Source organism: Chrysemys picta, chromosome 1 (assembly GCF_011386835.1).
Source record: "Chrysemys picta bellii isolate R12L10 chromosome 1, ASM1138683v2, whole genome shotgun sequence".
NCBI lineage: Eukaryota > Metazoa > Chordata > Testudines > Emydidae > Chrysemys > Chrysemys picta.
The window spans coordinates 305,338,770-305,357,094 of record NC_088791.1 but is presented as its reverse complement, the minus strand read 5'-3'; the positions used below and the strand labels follow the sequence as shown (position 1 = coordinate 305,357,094).

General features: G+C 42.6%; 1 long non-coding RNA gene across 1 annotated transcript; it reads right to left on the bottom strand.

Moving 5' to 3' along the window:
• Positions 1 to 9,879: 9,879 nt before the first annotated feature.
• On the bottom strand, positions 9,880 to 17,334 carry LOC101934507 (uncharacterized). Its single transcript, XR_257522.4, has 3 exons — positions 17,118 to 17,334; positions 12,426 to 12,502; positions 9,880 to 11,366 (listed from the first exon to the last, which is right to left on the bottom strand). It is a non-coding gene; the product is annotated as an uncharacterized LOC101934507 (long non-coding RNA).
• Between the last annotated feature and the right edge of the window lie 991 nt (positions 17,335 to 18,325).

Below are 18,325 nucleotides of genomic sequence, written 5' to 3'. Positions count from 1 at the left end.
AGTATCCCTTTGGGAAGATCAGTGTGGTTAGCATAGCCTGAGACATACATAATAGAACATTACAGTACTATCAGGAGCCATAAGCTAGGTTGCTTGGCAGCAACTGTGTTGGAGACTAACAGGATATTGAAATTATGTTAGGACACAGGGAGTCATCTATGACCTACACATTACAGTGTCTGCAACCCACAGGTCTTAATGAGAAGATCTTTGTGCTCATTTTTATAAGGTTGATTATTTGCAGTCTTATGGATTATATTTTTAAAGAACTGCACTTCCAATAGATTTTTCTGACACATCCTTTTCTCTCTAGGTTTTTTGACAGTTTTTCCTTCATGGAAAAGAAAATTAATTTTCATTCCACTTCTCCCTTTGTTTGTTTTTATTTAAATAACATTTGTTCTTATCTCAAATTATGTTTCTGAGCTACACAAAGATTTTATTAAATAAAAGACTTGTTTTAGCCATGTGTTTTGTTTTCAGTTTTTTTATGATTGTGCTACACATGAATGTGATGAACTAGATGCACTGGCTTCAGATAGGCAGAAGGGAGTGTGGTCAGCTGTCGCATTACCTTCCCACGTAACACTGCTAATGCGCTGCTACACTGACCTTCAAAACCCTACTCATGCTCCTTCTGAGCAGAAAATAAGAATTGTGCTACAGTGGTAAGTTGTGTCAGGTTCAGGAATATCCCCAAAGTGAAATAACCAAAGCCTCCACATGAGGTGACAAATTAATGGAACCACCTAATACTAATTTTTCTAATTAATTTACTTAGTCTGCTTTTTTAGTAATTCATCTATATTTATGTATATAGATGAAATACTTGTTTCTCTTAACTGTAGCAAGAATCCCCATATGATGAAAGATAATAGTTGAGGGGAAGTATTGTTGTGGGGAATGATGCTGCTGTGCACTGGAGAGACAACGTGGCAGAGGTAATATCTTTTATTGGACCAACTTCTGTTGCTGAGAGAGACAAGCTTTCAAGCCACACAGAGCTCTTCTTCAGGTCTGCTAGTTAATGCATTGTCTAAAGAAGTGTTCTGAGCTGCAGGCTTGTACTAGCATATACTATCTGCTGAGAAGTATTCAGACTTTTGTGAAGTGATTTGGTTGATTTCTAACCTGGATACAAGTGAAAGAAAAGGCTATAAAGAGTTAACTGCTCAAACATTGCTATTCGTACAGTCACTGTTACTACAGACGCAAATTCCACTGTGTTTCTATGGGAAGCAAAACCTAGATGATATATGTGCCACTTTAAAATGATGTTTCAGAGATGGATGCTTCTCGCATTGTCATTTCTCAGTCTGAGATCACTACCAGCTTGCAGGAACTTTACAGATGTCTACCCCTCTTTGACAAACAGCCACTAAGGCAGGCACTGCTGACCAGGAGACATATTAAAAGTGCTGTCAACGTCTGGTATAGAATGGATTTTCTTTATCCATGATCTCATTGTATTAATTAGTAGTTGGCTTTAAAAGGCCGGAAGTAGATCCTTTAAAAAAATCACTGTAGACTTTTATTTAAGGTTGCCAGACATGAAGGGATATATAATTATTTCTCATGTGACCCTCTATCCAGAATAAAATGGAAGGATTTTTATCTGGTTGTGCTTCACACTTGCCACCTAGTAGTATATCGGTCCTCTTCAATGAACATGGAACTGTGATCTGCCCATTTTGATTAGTTTAACTCCTTGAGATGCTGAGGGCAATGGATAAAAGTTTGGGGCACAGTTGCCAACTTTCATGTGGTAAATAAGCACACCAACTTTCACAATAAGCCAAAAATCAAAATAATCCCATTTCAAAACAAGGCCAAAACAAGCCAATCCCTAAGAACCCCAACACTCTATGTGACTAGATCCCCCAGGTGTGCAGTCTGGGACTGTGGTGGGCCCACTGTGCACCCCTGACTCTCTCCCGCTCCTTGCCCCTGCTTGCCCACCCCCCTCAACCCCTGCTTCCCACCCTCCCACCCCCCCGCTCCTGCTTGCCAGGAGCTGATCAAAAAAAAAGAAGCAACAAGCTACAAGCCAAAAGCTAGCCAACAAGCAACACACATCAATTAAGCCAAAAACAAGCCCAATTTCTGCGTTTTTTCCACAGGTTTGGCATGGAAAAAACCCTCATTTTGGGGGTTTGTGAGTTTAAATTAGTTCCCTTACTCTTCTGCATTTCCCAAACAGGTGAGGGCGGAGTCTGAATTCAGCCAAATCTCCACACCCAATCCACCAGTCAGAGCATCGCAGCTAAGGCCTGATCCAAAGCCCTTCCATTGACTCCACTGGACTTTGAATTAGGCTGCGTGGATGGAGGAGGAACTACTACTCTGCACCAAGTATAGGACTGGAACGGATTACTTCTCTCCCACTGAAGCAAAGGGGGGGAACCGTTATTTATTAGTCATATTTATTATGGTGGGTCCTAGGGACCAACCAAGATCAGGGCCCCATTGTGCTAGACACTGCAAACACAAGAGTACATGGTCCCTGCCCTGAAGAACTTACAAACTAAATAGACAAGACAGACACAGAAACAAAAAAGATATAATATTCGAGCGGAACCTTCTGAGTCATCTGCTGATTCTTGCTCTGCTCCTGGGGCAGCACAGCTATGCAGTGCCCTGTTCACAGGGCTGCGGCAAAGCCACAATTGATCCCTTATTTAGAAACTGGCCTCCTAATTCTGAAACTCTCCTGATCGATTTAATTAAAACACTCCTGTTCTCAGATCTGTAATGTTTCACTTGGTGATTCGCACATTCTTGTCTTTATTGATTTCATGTTAATTTACACATCATTCATAACCTTCCAGTGGTCTGTATTTCAGATGAATAGGATACTAAACTGGACTGACACTATAACAAACTTCTAATACATATTCCAAGAACATTTGGCCAGATGTACTGATTTAAATGGAATTGCATAGCTGCAACCCAACACAATTTGGTACATTGTAGAAATATTTATGGCCCATTGTGTAAACCAACTGAATGAAACTGTTTTGGTATGTTAGTTAAATAGACTAATATTCTAATTATTTTGCAGGTACATACTGTACAGAAAAAATGCTTTTTTCAGTATTTATGAGACAGACCAGAATCAGTCCAGAGGCCTTTACAAGCTCTAGGACAAATGAATATACATCTTTGAAAGCTGCCAGCATACTGAACAAATTCAAATACAGATAAATAATTGACTATTCAGAAATATTTTTGCTTTAAGTATATTTAAATACAACATTTGTCTACATTCAAAATGTTAATTAAGGCTACAATACAAACCTACAAGGAATTTTAAATCTTGCATCAGAGTCCAGCAAGCATAGAATGAATCTTTTCAAACTTTGGATACATCCATTCAAAACTGAGGCACACTCTCCGGGTATGTCTACACTACCCGCCGTATTGGTGGGTAGTGATCGATCTATTGGGGATCAATTTATCACGTCTAGTGTAGACGTGATAAAATCGATCCCCAATCGCTCTGCCGTCGACTCCGGAACTCCACCGTGGCGAGAGGTGGAAGCGGAGTCGACGGGGGAGCGGCAGCGGTCGACTTGCCGCCATCCTCACAGCCAGGTAAATCGACCTAAGATACGCCGACTTCAGCTACGCTATTCGTGTAGCTGAAGTTGTGTATCTTAGGTCGACGTCCCCCCCCCCAGTGTAGACCTAGCCTCAGTCTATCCAGTACGTGAAAGTCGGTCTTCTGCTACAGAATGCTTCATGACCACAAGGAGCCTGGACTGGTAGTCTGCAACTGATTGCTTCTGATTGCTTAATGCTTCAAGCCTACAACTCTGCATTATTGTTGTTTTCATATAAATCAAATGTTTTTGACTTTTGTTTATATAATACTGAAAAATGAAATAAGTTGTGACATGTATTCCTTCCTTAAGAAAATACTGAACCAAAATATATACGGACATTCTGATGTCCAATATTATAATTACATATATTAGTATTACGGCCACTGCAGTTTTGCTTTGTAGTTGTACTATCCGAAATTAATCTATGAATCTACTTATGCAACCAAAATTTGAATGTGTAACTTAAACTAAGAGTAATGTGTGCATTAATAAAACAGTTTGTTTAAAACAGAAATTACTTTAAACTGGGACTAACTAGTTTTTCTCATGGGGGTAAAAGCTATGATATTACCTGGAAAATACTATGCCTCCCTGCACACGTGGGCATTAACAGCTGTCTTAGATGGGCCCAAGAGTGTGTTTACTGGCTGGAAATGAATACCCAACTCTGCTCTTTGACAGAAGGGCAGGACACCTGCCAGGCGTGTGTAACTGTCAGCAGAAAGAGACTCTATTACCTCATGAGCAGCCCACCAAACCATGGGAAAAGGTGGGAGTGGATTTATTTACCTTCAAGGAAAAGCAGTACTTGTGGACAGCTACTAAACTGTTTGGGAGGTCGATGCCCTGCCTAATATAAGAAGCAAGTCAATGATTGTTACACCGAGGGTCCACTTTTCAAGATATGCCATTCCAGACACTGTGTTTACTGACAATGGACCCCCAGTTTGCCTGGGAAGAATTCAAGAAATTTGAACACAAATGGGAGTTTGTCCACCACACCTCCTCCCCAGCCTACCCACAGAGTAATGGCAAGGTGAAATCAGCTAAGAGGCTGTTACACAAGGCTGTTTTTTCTGGTTCAGACCCCTTGTTAGCATTTTTGGAACACAGGAATACTCCATCCCAGCGGTGCCAAACCAATCCAGCTCAGGCGCTGATGGGACGAAGGACCAAAACCCTGTGACAATGAGGGGAGACCTGTTGCACCCAGAAAAATGGAGACATCACTGAGAGGAGAAGGCCAACAAACATGTCAGCCAAATACCTACTGGCCCTGGAGGGAGGCATTCCTGTGAAAATCCAGCCATTAGAGATATACCAGAAGGAGTGGATTAAAGGAGTCATGAGAGGTGCAGTGGCACCCAGGTTATATGAGTTGACTACACAAGAGGGATGAGTGATCCAAAGTAACAGAAGGCACTTACAAGCCAGCAGACACAACACCAGAGACTATAGCGATATAGAGCTCACCATGGAATGGAGAGATAGAGGACTGTCTGGAGGCCAGCTCAACAGGGAGGGAGGAGACTCCACAAAAAGATAGTTTGCTAGACTCTGAGACAGGTGACAGAGACACGTCACTCCTGATGTGGTCACCTTTTGAGGAGACCAAACTGTCCCAAAGACTAGGTAACCAGCTGAGTGTATGATAAAGGCAAGACTCCATTCAGCTATGTGCTAGCATATCCAAAGGGACATAGGGTGGGCATCTGGACATCAATTATTTGTTTTAAAATGTTTATATTAAAACATTTGTAAAATAGGGAAGTTGTATCATGATCAGTGGAACTGGGGTCCATATTCCGGAGAAGGACAACAGGAAAACAGGGAAGGCAGGGAGTTAGGCTGGAAGCAACTCAGCCACATGGACAAAGCAATACACTGGGTTTAATAAAGTTCCATTTCTTCATCTTAACCTGCATTCATCCTTACTCTTTGCATATGAAATAAAAGGTGAACTGTATGTCAGGTTCAGCCTGGCTTCATTGGGAACCATCACCAAAGGTAAATCGCATGCTCCCCGTATCCCTGATTGGCTGAACCTAATCCATATGATCAGAAAGGTCATTTTAGCAGAATCACTCTGCTCCAGCAAGCTCAGAAAAATAATCCCCTAGTCTGTCTGCAGCAGACACTTTGTACAATTGGAGAGGATGCTGGGGACCCTTTCCCCACTTGCACTCTCTCAGGGTACATCTACACTACAGCGGGGAGTCGATTTAAGATACGCAAATTCAGCTACGTGAATAGCGTAGCTGAATTCGACGTATTGCAGCCGACTTACCCCGTTGTGAGGACGGCGGCAAAATCGACTTCTGCGGCTTTTTGTCGGCGGCGCTTACTACCACCTCCGCTGGTGGAGTTAGAGCGCCGATTCGGGGATCGATTGTCGCGTCCCAATGGGACGCGATAAATCAATCCCCGAGAGGTCGATTTCTACCCGCCGATTCAGGCAGGTAGTATAGACCAGACCTCAGTTGCGGGACACAACCAGGATCCTTCATAGTGCTCATCCTGTGCAGAAGTGGAATTGAGTTGAAAGGCAGCACCAGCAGTGGTGACAGACACCCAAAAGAAGGCAAGGGTTAATGGTCTTATCCAGCTTCTGCACTAGCTGTCAATCCAAGCTAGTGTTGTGGGGACATGGCATGCACCCTGTTAGATAGACATAATCTGGGTTTATGTCTGGTTTTGGCAGGTGCCCTAATACATTAATTTGCTACCCACTTAGCTACCAGCTATGACTCAGATAATTCTCTTCTCTTCTTGCATGTTAGACCCCTTCTGTGTTTCCATAGCTTTGGGTGGAAAATAAATTGAAAAATCCTCCAAGATTTAAAAAAAAATTATACATAAATGCAGATTTTAAAGACTTTGAGCCAAACTGTCAAAATAAGATCTTATAAGAAAAACTCAGAGTCTATCATTAAACACCGCAAGAAAACTAGCTGTAAAAGGCACAAACAGAATTCATTTTTGCTTTGCAATTCCTGTATTCAGGCAGTGCCAGAGGCTAAGTGAGGTTGGGTAGTGGCAGCGCAAGGGGAGATAGCATGTTAATGTCCATTTCCTGTTGCAGCACAATAGAACTGTATGAGCTGGGAGAGGGTCCTGTTGCAGCTGCTGACAGAGAGCCCAGAGTAGCTGGTAAGGAGAGTGGGAGTGATGCTGTTACTAGCCAGTCACATGCTTCCCCTAGGCAGCTGGTAGCAGTAGTAGCCTGTGCTGTGGTAGGAGGTGGTGCACGTCCATATCCCACCAGCAGTACATTGTTTAATTTGGCAAAGACAGAAAAGCATTGCACTTGGGAGCTTTTGTAGTTGACACCAGTGACATCGCCTACACAGTTTGTATCATACGTTGGCAGAAAGCTAGCGGGGGAATTAATGCAAAAATGTCAGGGCATCTCGTCTCTACTGGCACTCAGTGAAAGCAAACAGCCTTAGTTATATTCATGATGCCCATGAATAGTCTGTAATTATAATTAAATTAAAGATCTGCAATTGAGCCATCCAATGCACATTCACTGTCTCCACATTCCTTCCCTAACTGTTAGCCCCACTCATCATGTCTCAGCTAAAATTAGATTGTTAGATCTTCAAAGCAGAGACCTTGGACAACATTCTGTCACTGGCTTCTGAAAGACTCAGTATTAATTCCATGGAAGTCAATGGTAATTACCCCTGATATTACCCCTGGTAATAATGAGTGGAGTATCAGACTTTCTACTGTCTTTGTCCTATTATGCTGATTTTCTGTTGTCTTACAATTATCTTTCCCTACGTCCCTGAAAAGGGCAGAAATCCAGGAGTAGGAAGTGGGACCAAGTACATGACTCAGCCACTTGGGGAAACTCCACTGAATGCTCCACTAAGTACCATCAGATCCATCCCACTTTTGCTATTCTGTTACATGGTTGCAAGAATATTGGGCATTGTTATTTTTGTGTATGGAAGAAGATATGCTTCTGCATGTGGATGTTGGTTCCATTTCCTCAGCAACAGCTGCCAAAGCTACTCTAAGTTCTGCTAAAGCTTTTCCAAACATGTCTGACAAGAGGGTCCATGCTTTTGGAGTGGAAAACAACTGAGTGATTATTTGATCAGCTTTGGAGAAGATATTAGCAGCTCCTGACAGGATGACTCTGTGAATATGTGGTTTGGGTCTTTGTACAGTACACAATCTGTTGAACAAGCTGATTGATTGACTAGCTTCTTTCAGGGTTCATAAGGGTGCCAATAAGTGCATACAGAGAATGACAAGAGGTTTGTTCATCTTCTTTGTCTCACACACTCGCTGCTATTAATTGTGGGGTTGTACCTGAGAAGCAACAATACAGTCAGGATACTCACAGTGGGACATAAGCTCTGCAGCCATTTTAGTTGTTCCTGGCACAAATCTTAAGGTATTGCAAGTGCAGAATGGTCCCCTTCCCTGCCACCAGAAACAACAAGAGGTACTGATTCATTTGAATTCTACTCTGCACCTGCTGGAGTGGCTGCATGAGCAGCACACAGCAATCCCAACTTTTCACATATGTTCTAAAGTGAACACCAGCCTGCACCTGACAGCTGGAGAGTTTGCCAACTTGCTGTAATTTGAGGATGCGACCAATCTCCCGGGCTCCAGCTGAGTGCTTCAGCAATAGCAGTGGGGAGCAGGAAGATTTTCTGCCTCACTAATGTCAAATGCAAGAGGATTGAGGAACAGCAAGACATCCACCTCTGAAGACACGTTCAGGATCAGCAAGACAGCAGGCATATCAGGCAGCCTTCAAAAGACTGATGATAGGGGAGCAGGCAGCTGGTGGACTCCTGAAAATCCTGGGAAGAAACAGCCTCTTGACTAACCTAAAGGACATGCAGAAAAATAGAGAGGAATTGTGCTCTAACATACCTTTATTCTGCTTGTAATGTTCTATTCAGGTATAAACAAACAGAACTCTATAGCCCCTCCCAGCATCATATATATTATTACTTGGTCACACTTTCTATTAAGGTTCTATTTATAAATGATTAATAGATATTATAAGTGTGAACTGTATGTGTTAAAGATGGTGACAGCTACCTTAACAGGGCATGCCTGATTTGCAGCACCCCATTCTAGCCAAGCATGGCATTGCTTGCCTCAGTTTCTTGACTAGTCCTATGCCTGTCAGAACCAAGGTTCCATAACTGGCTGGGCATCACCTGTGAATCTTTGTTGGCAAATGGGGTGAATCAACTGTCTACCAGCCACAAGGTGAACGGTTCTCACCGAGGTCCTGGTTCCTGTTCACTGAGATCTCCTTGTCCTAGTCTGTTCCTCAAACTGGGATGGGGCAGCATTCTTCCAGCTCCCCTCCTCAGCATCACTGCCTTGCCAGCAGGCCACCTCTGTTGTAAAGTTCTTTGGAAACTATGACTCTCTCTCCTTACTATGTGACAATCCTAGGCCCATGATTCCTTGACAATGATGTGTAAAGAAAACCTCACCCATCTCTGAGGCCACCACTCATAATGCATCCATGGAGATGGCACTGGGACCTCAAGGGCACAAGAGGTGATACCCCTTCTACAGTCCTTGGCCACTCCTGTGCACCTCCTTCCCCCAGCAGTGCCAACCTCCGCTGTAGCTAAAAAGGGAGGGGTTGCCTCCCCTCCAAAGCAAGGGATGGGAGCAGGTGTCTATGCTGTCCATGCAATGGCTCTACTACCATGTGGGCCTTGGCACTCTCTCCTGTGAGCCAATGGTGGTGTAGGGAGGGGATCCAGCATTTTGTCAATTCCCAAACAAATGGCTATGGGAGTGGATGCTTGACATGCCCCCTGCCACACCCATCAATCGCAGCAACCCCGTGTCTCTCTTGCCCCTCTTCCCCATGTGCAGAAAGATGGGGGAGGGTATTTTTCTCTCAACTGTACAAAGTAAACAAATTGAAAAGGATCCTCTTTTTTCTATGTCTCTTTCAGTTATAGCAAGTTAATTGTTACTTGTAGTAATTACAAGTAGAAGATGTCCAGAGAGAGAATGTTTTTTAATATTGCCAATGTCCCTTTAAAATTATATATATATATATATACATATGTCCTCTAATGCCTCAGCAGAAAGGGGTGAATTGTAAAGGCACTAGTTAAGGCCAAATACACAATCTGTTTTGGTCTGGGAAAAGTAATAGCATATTTTGCTTTCAGTGTTTGTGACTTAAAATAAGACCATTACCATTGCTTTATAATTGATTTTTTGGTTATTTAATCTTCACTCAAAAGAACAAAGCAATATCACTCTCTCCCAAGCATATGAGTCAGTCCCTCATAATGCACTCTGATTCTTAGTGTATGAGACACTTTGTTATGCTACAGTTCTTCTACTGAGATCTCCGTGGAAGTGCTTGAGACAGCCCGTTTCATTATGTTACAGTTTAATGGGTTGATTGTTCCATTTAAATAGTTAGTTTCAATATACTCATTTCAGACCAGTGGTTTCAACTGAGTCGAACCATTGACATAGCAAAACATTGTATACAGTGTACCTGTGTCAGCCCCAGGATATGAGAGAGACAAGGTGGGTGAGGTAATATCTTTTATTGTACCAGCTTCTGTTGGTGAGAGAGACAAGCGTTTGAGCCACACAGAGCTCTTCTTCGGGTCAAGAAGAAGCTGTGCAAGCTCCAAAGCTTGTCTCTTTAATGAACTGAAGTTGTTCCAATAAAAGATATTGTCTCACCCACCTTGTCTCTCTCCTAGCAAAACATTATCCATCTTCCCCGTGCTCTATCTTGCAGTCTTTGCAAATATTTTTCTGCAAGTTGCAAGGGCCAAATTCAGACCTGAAGAGTCAATTGTGTGCAACTTCTGAATTAGGTTCTAAGAATAGATCTGTGAGAGAAGTTAGTTCATAAGGTGAATACATTCACAATCAGCCTGGGTTTGAATTTTGTGAATTCATTGTTTAGGCTCCATCTGTGCTACCAATAACTTAGTATTTGAACTGGGGCAAGTCACTTTACTTCTCATAGCCTCAGTTTACCAAGGTTTAACATAGAGATATAATTATTCACCTACCTCACAGAGCATCAAGGTTTAATTAATATTCAGAAGGTGCTTTCAGAGACTCAAACGAAAAGTGCTACAGAAGTGCCAAATACCATCATATTATTATTAACCTTTGAATTTTAATGACATCCTCTATACATATATTCAGGAATTTGGCTAACATCTATGCACATTTAATTAAGCTTAACCCACTTTACTAACCCTACTTTACTAATTGTTTCAATTTGCATTTTCGCAGTTTTTCTAGCCCGAGTTTGCTGAAACGCTCTACCCCATAATATTCAAGCAGCAAATGTTTGGGATGGTTTGAAAAGGCAGTTCAAGATTTTTTTGCTATTAACATTTTGGATTGATGTCATTGTTTGATTTATTTGTGTTAGTGGATTAAAGCACTATTATAGGCGACTGAAAACATAAGCTAATAGGGAAAAATAAAATAGTTATAAACTTTGAGAATAAGAGTACATAAAAAAAGAATTGGCTCTAGGAAGGAATAGTGGCTGTTTCTTCTCAAGTGCTGGTCCCTATTTGTATTCCACACATGGGCACGTGTGCACACCCTGAGCCTGAGTCTGGAAATTCTTCAAAGCAGTGTCCGTTGGCCCGCACATGCGCAGTAGAGCTCCTTGTGCAAGTGGCAGTGAGGGTCGGCACCTCTCCAGTTCCTTCTTATGGCTGCATGGCCTGAGTCAGAATCGTGCCCTCTGTCACTTAGTTGTATAACCTGCAAAGAAAGAAAATATTTGTAAATGGTTATATATTTTAGCTTAGTAGTTAAAGTTATAGTTAGCACAGAGAATTTCTTTCCCTCAGTTGGGGAACCCCTCCCCAGCTCCAGGACTATGCCCAGAGTCCCAGGATTCAAGGATTGCATCTCCTGCCCTTGCTCCTTCTCCATCAGTGGCAAACATCAACAGTGCCTGTACTGTCTGGGTGAGGCACATAGATTGTGCACTTTGCAGAAATGTCACTCCTTCCCACCCAGAACTCAAGCAGCCTGGGAGCTATGCCTATGAAAGCACCTGATGGACAAGGCTATGAGGCCCCTCTCCAGTCCAGGCCAAGGAGACCTCCCTATACATCAGTCTCAGCTGACCAGCAATGCCCCTCCAAGCACATGCCTTGGAGCAGAGCCTTCAACATCTAAGCCTAAGGACTCTTCTTCTAGGGTCCCCATGAGAATAGAAGAACAGGAGGACTTGTGGCACCTTAGAGACTAACAAATTTATTAGAGCATAAGCTTTCGTGGACTATAGCCCACTTCTTCGGATGCATCCGAAGAAGTGGGCTATAGTCCACGAAAGCTTATGCTCTAATAAATTTGTTAGTCTCTAAGGTGCCACAAGTCCTCCTGTTCTTCTTTTTGCGGATACAGACTAACACGGCTGCTACTCTGAAACCTTTCATGAGAATAGAGGGCATTTTCAGGGGTGCAAGGATAGATCTCCTTCAAGAACTGTCCATAAGAAACATGCTTCCTCTCTGAGCCTATCCAGGTCAGGTGAGACATCACATATGGAACCAAAGGAGCCAGCTCTACTGAAGATCCCCAGACTAGAAGGCAAGATACATAAAAAGAAAGATCTGCCAGTTCCGTCAGTCACCTTGGAACTGAATCATAAGGATAGACATTCATTGGTTCCATCTACCAGTGCTGGTCCAGACCCATTGTCTGTACCACCTCATTCAGCTAAAGAATGTCCGTCTGCCACAGATGTGCCAGGTCCTTTACACTTGACTGCTGGAACCCCTCGGACACCAGGGCATATAGAAATATACATACCACCGGAGGATATGTTCCTTCCTTATCCACAGTCTCCAGTTCTTTCCAATGCTGCCTTCCTGAGGGATGTCCTTCCTCTGAAACAAGAGTCTATATCAATGTCCCAGGAGCCATCTCATCTCCAGCCATTTGGCAGGAGTGTCTCAGTACCAACAGCCCCACTGCTACCACTGGAACAGTTTTCAGACTTGGATGAATTAGAGAAGATGGCTGCACCAGTATCTTCATGGAGACACTCGACCCCCAACAGACAGTCAAGGGGTTATGATTGCCATTTCTCTGGGTATGCCCCCCCCCCCCCCGGGACCACTGGTACTGATTCTCTTGGGGTCCCCAGCAACCGATTGATCCATCTTTCTGGCCTTATTGGGGTCTGTGGGATACATATGGCAAGAGTCCACGCCCTTCTCAGGAGTCGTACCACTTCTCCTCCTCTCGACAACTGGTTCTGTTGGTGTATAAAGAGGAATAGCCAGAACTGGAGCCACAGGTACTGACAGATCCCTCTTCATCAACCCCAGATGACGTGGTCAATCTTTTTTTGCCTGTTCCCCAGATAACCACTAGCAGTACCAGGAGCCTGACCTTCGGCAACTCAACATCTTTATTCAAAAGCTGAAATTCCAGATGATTATGTTGGCATCAATAATCTCCTCCCTTCAGGAAGGGATGTGGTTTTGCAGGTCTTGACATGAAGGACATGTATTTCCATGTGGACATTCACCCATCATACAGGAAGTTCCTGTGTTTTACAGTTGGCCAAGAATATTTCCAATTTCAGGTCCTCCCCTTTGGGCTTATGATAGCACCCAGAGTATTTACGAAGGTTTTCTCTGTGGTAGCAGACAATAAACTTTATAGGGGTGAGGACAGACTTGGTTTCTGACAGAGCATTCTTCTTTGCATACGGGTTTCATACAATGAGCAACCTGATTTCACGCCTTACCCACAGACCATAAACTACTTTCCACAGGTGTCTTTCACTGTAAGGCCACCTGGCTGCATGCACCTACGTTATGCTGTTTGCCAGATGCCACTTGCTGTGTCTGCAAGCTTGGCTCCAGTCAATCTGTCAAATGAACAAGGACCACATCAACTCCACAGTGTCAGTTCCCACCAGAATTAACTTCTTCCTCACTTGGTGGTCAAATCCGGAAAGGGTCATGGTGGGGGTTCTCTTCAGCCCTCCCATGCCCATGGCCACCATAGTGACAGATGCCTCCCTCCTGTGGTGGGATGTCGGAAGTAGAACACTCATGCTTGGCCCCACTTTGGAACAGCCTTAACCAAGTAGAAAGGACTCAACTAGAACCTGCTATCTGGCCAAATGGAGATTTTTTTAGCCTGGCACAACTCCACCAACATTCTACAGAGTATTCCAATTGTCCTAGACTATCTCCTCTCCCTGAAGATGTCAGGTCTTGCTATTAGTTCACTGCAAGTACAGCTAGCAACAGTAAGTGCCTTCCTCCCCCAGTGGAAGGATGTTCCATCTTTACTCACCCATGGTTTATGAAAGGTGAAATCAGGATCTTCCCACTTGTGCTTAAACCTACACCTCAATGGAGCTTTAACCTCATCTTGACACTCACAGGCCTACCTTTCAAACCCATGTCAACATGTGCCATGACGCACCTGTCCATGAAGCTGGTGTTCTTAGTGGCTATCACAGGAGGGTCAGCGAGCTTAGATCCATCATGGTGGATCCTCCATATACAATGTTTCATAAAGAAAACATCCCAACTACACTCCAAATTTCTTCCCAAGATTGTATCTGAATTCCACATTAATCAAACAATGCCTGTATTTTTTTTCCAAAAGCCCATGCTTCCTCTAAAGACAAAGATTTCATTCCCTCAAAGTTTAGCATACCCTGGCATTCTACCCACAAAGAACCAAACCTATTAGAAAATCACTGAGACTGTTTATTGCCATAACAGAGAGATCGTGTGGGCTAGCTTTATCTTCCCAGAGGATTTCTAAGTGTGTTTTGGGATGCATCTTACTGTGCGACAAGATAGCAAGTGTCACAGCTCACTCCATATGAGCACAAGCTGCTTCCACAGCATCCTTATCTGAGGTTCTGCTGCAGGACACCTGTAGGGTGGCCACTTGGAGTTCTATCCACATGTTCGTGACACAGTACACTCTAGTTCATGCCTTGGCTGCGGACACAGCAGGGGCATCAGCCGCATATTTGTTACTGGCTTCCTTCCAGTTTGAACACCGCTTGCTAATCGCCCATGTGTGGAATAAACATAGGGACCAGCCCTTGAAGAAGAAGTGGAGTTACATACTGTAACTAGAAGTTCCTTGAGATGTGTGGTACCTATCTGTATTCCACTACCTGCCCTCCATCCCCTCTGCTTTGGAACCTGTTGGATTTGTGGTAAGACGAGGAACTGGAGGGATGTCAAACCACACTGCCTCTTATACCCTTAGTCAGGAGAACAAGGAGAGCTACTGAGCATGTGCGAGCCAACAGACACTGCTTTGAAGAAGTTCAGGACTCGGGCACATGGTGTGCATGCATACTCATATGTGAAATACAGATAGGGACCACACGTCTTGAAGAATCTCCAGTTACAGTAAGTAAACTCCTTTTAAAATTGTTAATGGAGATGTAGAGATCAAATGAAGATGGGATTTCATTAGACTTTGCCTACTATTTGTACAGAAAGTGCATTAGTGGCTCTGGTTACTGTAAATTAGGCCCTGCAAAGTCAAGAAAATATAAAAAAATGAAGAAGAATGAGGGGTGGTAGCTAAACATGTTTGATTTTAGCATTATGATACAGTAGGCAGGCACAAACAAACTATGTGTGGGACCAAATCCTTTTGTTCTTATTCATGTAACAGGATACTAACTAGGCATACTTCAATGAATATGGCAAAGAGAATTGGGCCTATTACCTATAAGAAAGAAGTGTAGCCTGGTGAATTATAAGAATTTCAAATTGTACTTGTTACTAACACAGGTCCTTCCCATGCAGCTTCATAGAAGATTGTTGTTGAGTAAAGGATTGGTGAAACACACAACAGATATAGATAAAAACTTAACATCCAAATAGGTCCACTCATTACAAACATCCAAACATCACAAAATCACAAACAGTGAAATAGCTCTTAGGATTATTGGCATACTCACACATTCCTAAGATTCATGGAAAACAAAGATAGCAGTGTACACTGTTTCAGGGACCCAATGCACCCAATTTTCAGGGCAAATATTCAGATCTTTTATCTTATTCCACCTACACATATTTGACCATTTCAGTTACCATAATAAACCTTGGTCCTGCCCTTTGTCCATGTATGGTTGTGACATCTTGCTCAGGACACCCAGACCTGTGAGCTAATGTGTGCCCACTCTGTCTTCCAGACACATTTTAAGAATGTATTTCCAGGACACATCCATAACTCATTCTCTACAGCCTGTACATGCATCACACCATGACTTTCAGGACGAGCATGTCACCAGTTTACATATGATACCTTACATGACACCTTTGGGATATATATTATGACAACAATGTTTTGGGGCAATGAGTCCTGATGTGAGCTACAATATGGGGGGCTCTCTGCCAGTTGGCATGGGGGGGATTTCTGGGGTCACAGTGTTATGCAGGTTGACCACAGTCCTATTTGCAATTGTTAACATGGGCTATTTGTGTCAATTAATTTCCTAATAAATTCTATGCATCAATGCGGTTATCTGTATAGTTACAGTACTTGCAAAAATACCTAAAAATACTCTATTTCAAGCTTACTTGTGCAATTATGCAGTTACCTATTTTTATTGCGCTTAACTTGTTTGTCACATAGCATGAAAGTGCACCATTTATGACCTTATGTCAAACCCTTAGGCCTACTTCAGCTAACTAATTATCAAGCCTACCTCATTAGGCCTCGCACTAATTACTTTATGCTATAGCAAAGCCCATTATTATTCATCATTTGAGTTCTTTTACTTACATTTCAGCTCACATTATTCTACAAAGCATTTTAATATAATCTGTCAGTATTATACCTCTTAGCAGCGTTATATATATATCTTGTCAGCAATATACCCTATAACATAATAGCAAGCTAATTAAATCCTTTTTTCTGAAGTCAAGACCGGATCACAGGTCAACAGATGACAATGTATTATTATTTATTACTATTTAAATGCCAGAAGTCTGCTCTGAACAGGACACGACACAAATAACAATAGATGGCCCAAATTCTGCTCAGTGTTCTCCTGGTCATCACAGGTCCCAGTCGAGTGCCCTCTCTTGGACACTCACTAGATTTCTGTAAGGAGATCCTGTGGTGGGATCACCAGGTGTTTTAAGCCTCCAGTAGCGGAACAGAGCCCAGCCACTGCGCCAAGCTTGGGGTCCCCAGGTTCACCCTCAGGTACAGACCCTCTAGTGTGAGAGCTGGAATCTGCTGGCCAGCTCCCTACTTCTGGGCTCAGTGTTGACCCTACTGACTCCCCTGCTACTTAAACACCGAACTCCATCCCAGGTGTGAGCCTCGGGGTTACAGTGTAATTCTCTCAGGATGCAAATAGTGATTGTAAAGCCTATTACACACTGCACAGAGTTCTAACATCATTGCTTTTTTACATAACAGATAAAGCACAAGACAGTACAGATCGCTTAGAAAACAATAAATATTCTAAACACATGCCCCTCATTAGCTCACCCTTCCCTTGGTTGGTGGTGGGGACCATCAGGAAGATAGGCAGGGTCCTCTCCCTCATCAGGCCCCTACTTGTTGGGTTGTTTCTTCCTCCTCTTCAGTGGGAGAAAAATGGGACTGTGAGTAAAGCAGCTCATGTCTTTTTATAACTTTTATAAAGTGATAAACTTTTATAACTTTTGTCAGGTGATGTCCTGCTCAGCCCCCTCAGGGGATCATAGACCTCTGCCAGGTGACTTTGTTGCCAAGGTGACCTCTTCCCTGACAAAACAGAGAAGACAAAAGGCTACACCTTCAAAATGGAGTGTGCAGTTTGGTAAAGACACATACAAAGAGTTCATAATCTCACACAGAATCCATAAATTGCACAGGCAGATTCCTCAATTATACCTCACGGGTGTAAATCTAGAGTAACATCATGGAAGTCAGTAGTTATTTGAGATTTATACCCATGTAACTAAACAGAATTGAATCTTACTCTTTGTCTCTAGGAACTTACTATCTAAAAGACGTACCACTAGCAGTGAACAGTAGATGTGTTATAAAAGAATAAGAAGAAAGGAAAAAATTAAAGTGAAATTATACAGTAGGGTTTATGTTGCTATTTACCAGTTTTAGAGCATTTTCAGTAGTTAATAACCAGTTGCCAATCAAATGCAGATTTGATTTTTCACCCTTTGCTGTCACAAATGATGCAGTGATGGTCCAAATGGGCTACAAAGAATAGTTGTTGTTTTTAAAAAATGTTTTCCATAATTTCAATTCTGATCCTTTTTTAAGGGTATGAGTTGCAGTACATTGGTATTACCTACTAATTTCACGGTCCATGGTTGAACATAAGGCTATAATTCAATTGCGGGTTTTTTCTGATACTATAAACAGCAAGAGCAGTGCTGATTTACATTCTTAGTATTCACTGAAGACTACATATTGTTATTTATAACACAGGCAAAGGGATTTTGCAGGCGCCTAGTCATTAGGTTATTTAAAGTCTGTCACGCTGGAGGAGAAGTCTTAATCCATGAGATGTAGGAAGAAAGGGATTATTGAGCATGAGATCTCAAAAGGCAGAGATCGGTGAGAACAAAATGTGCACAATGTGCTCATTTACCGAGGAACAGTCATTTTTACACAAATGAATAACGAGTGTATATATATTGTATTTCTTAAAAAATAAAAAAAGCTCATTCCTCAGAATGTGTGTGAGTGTA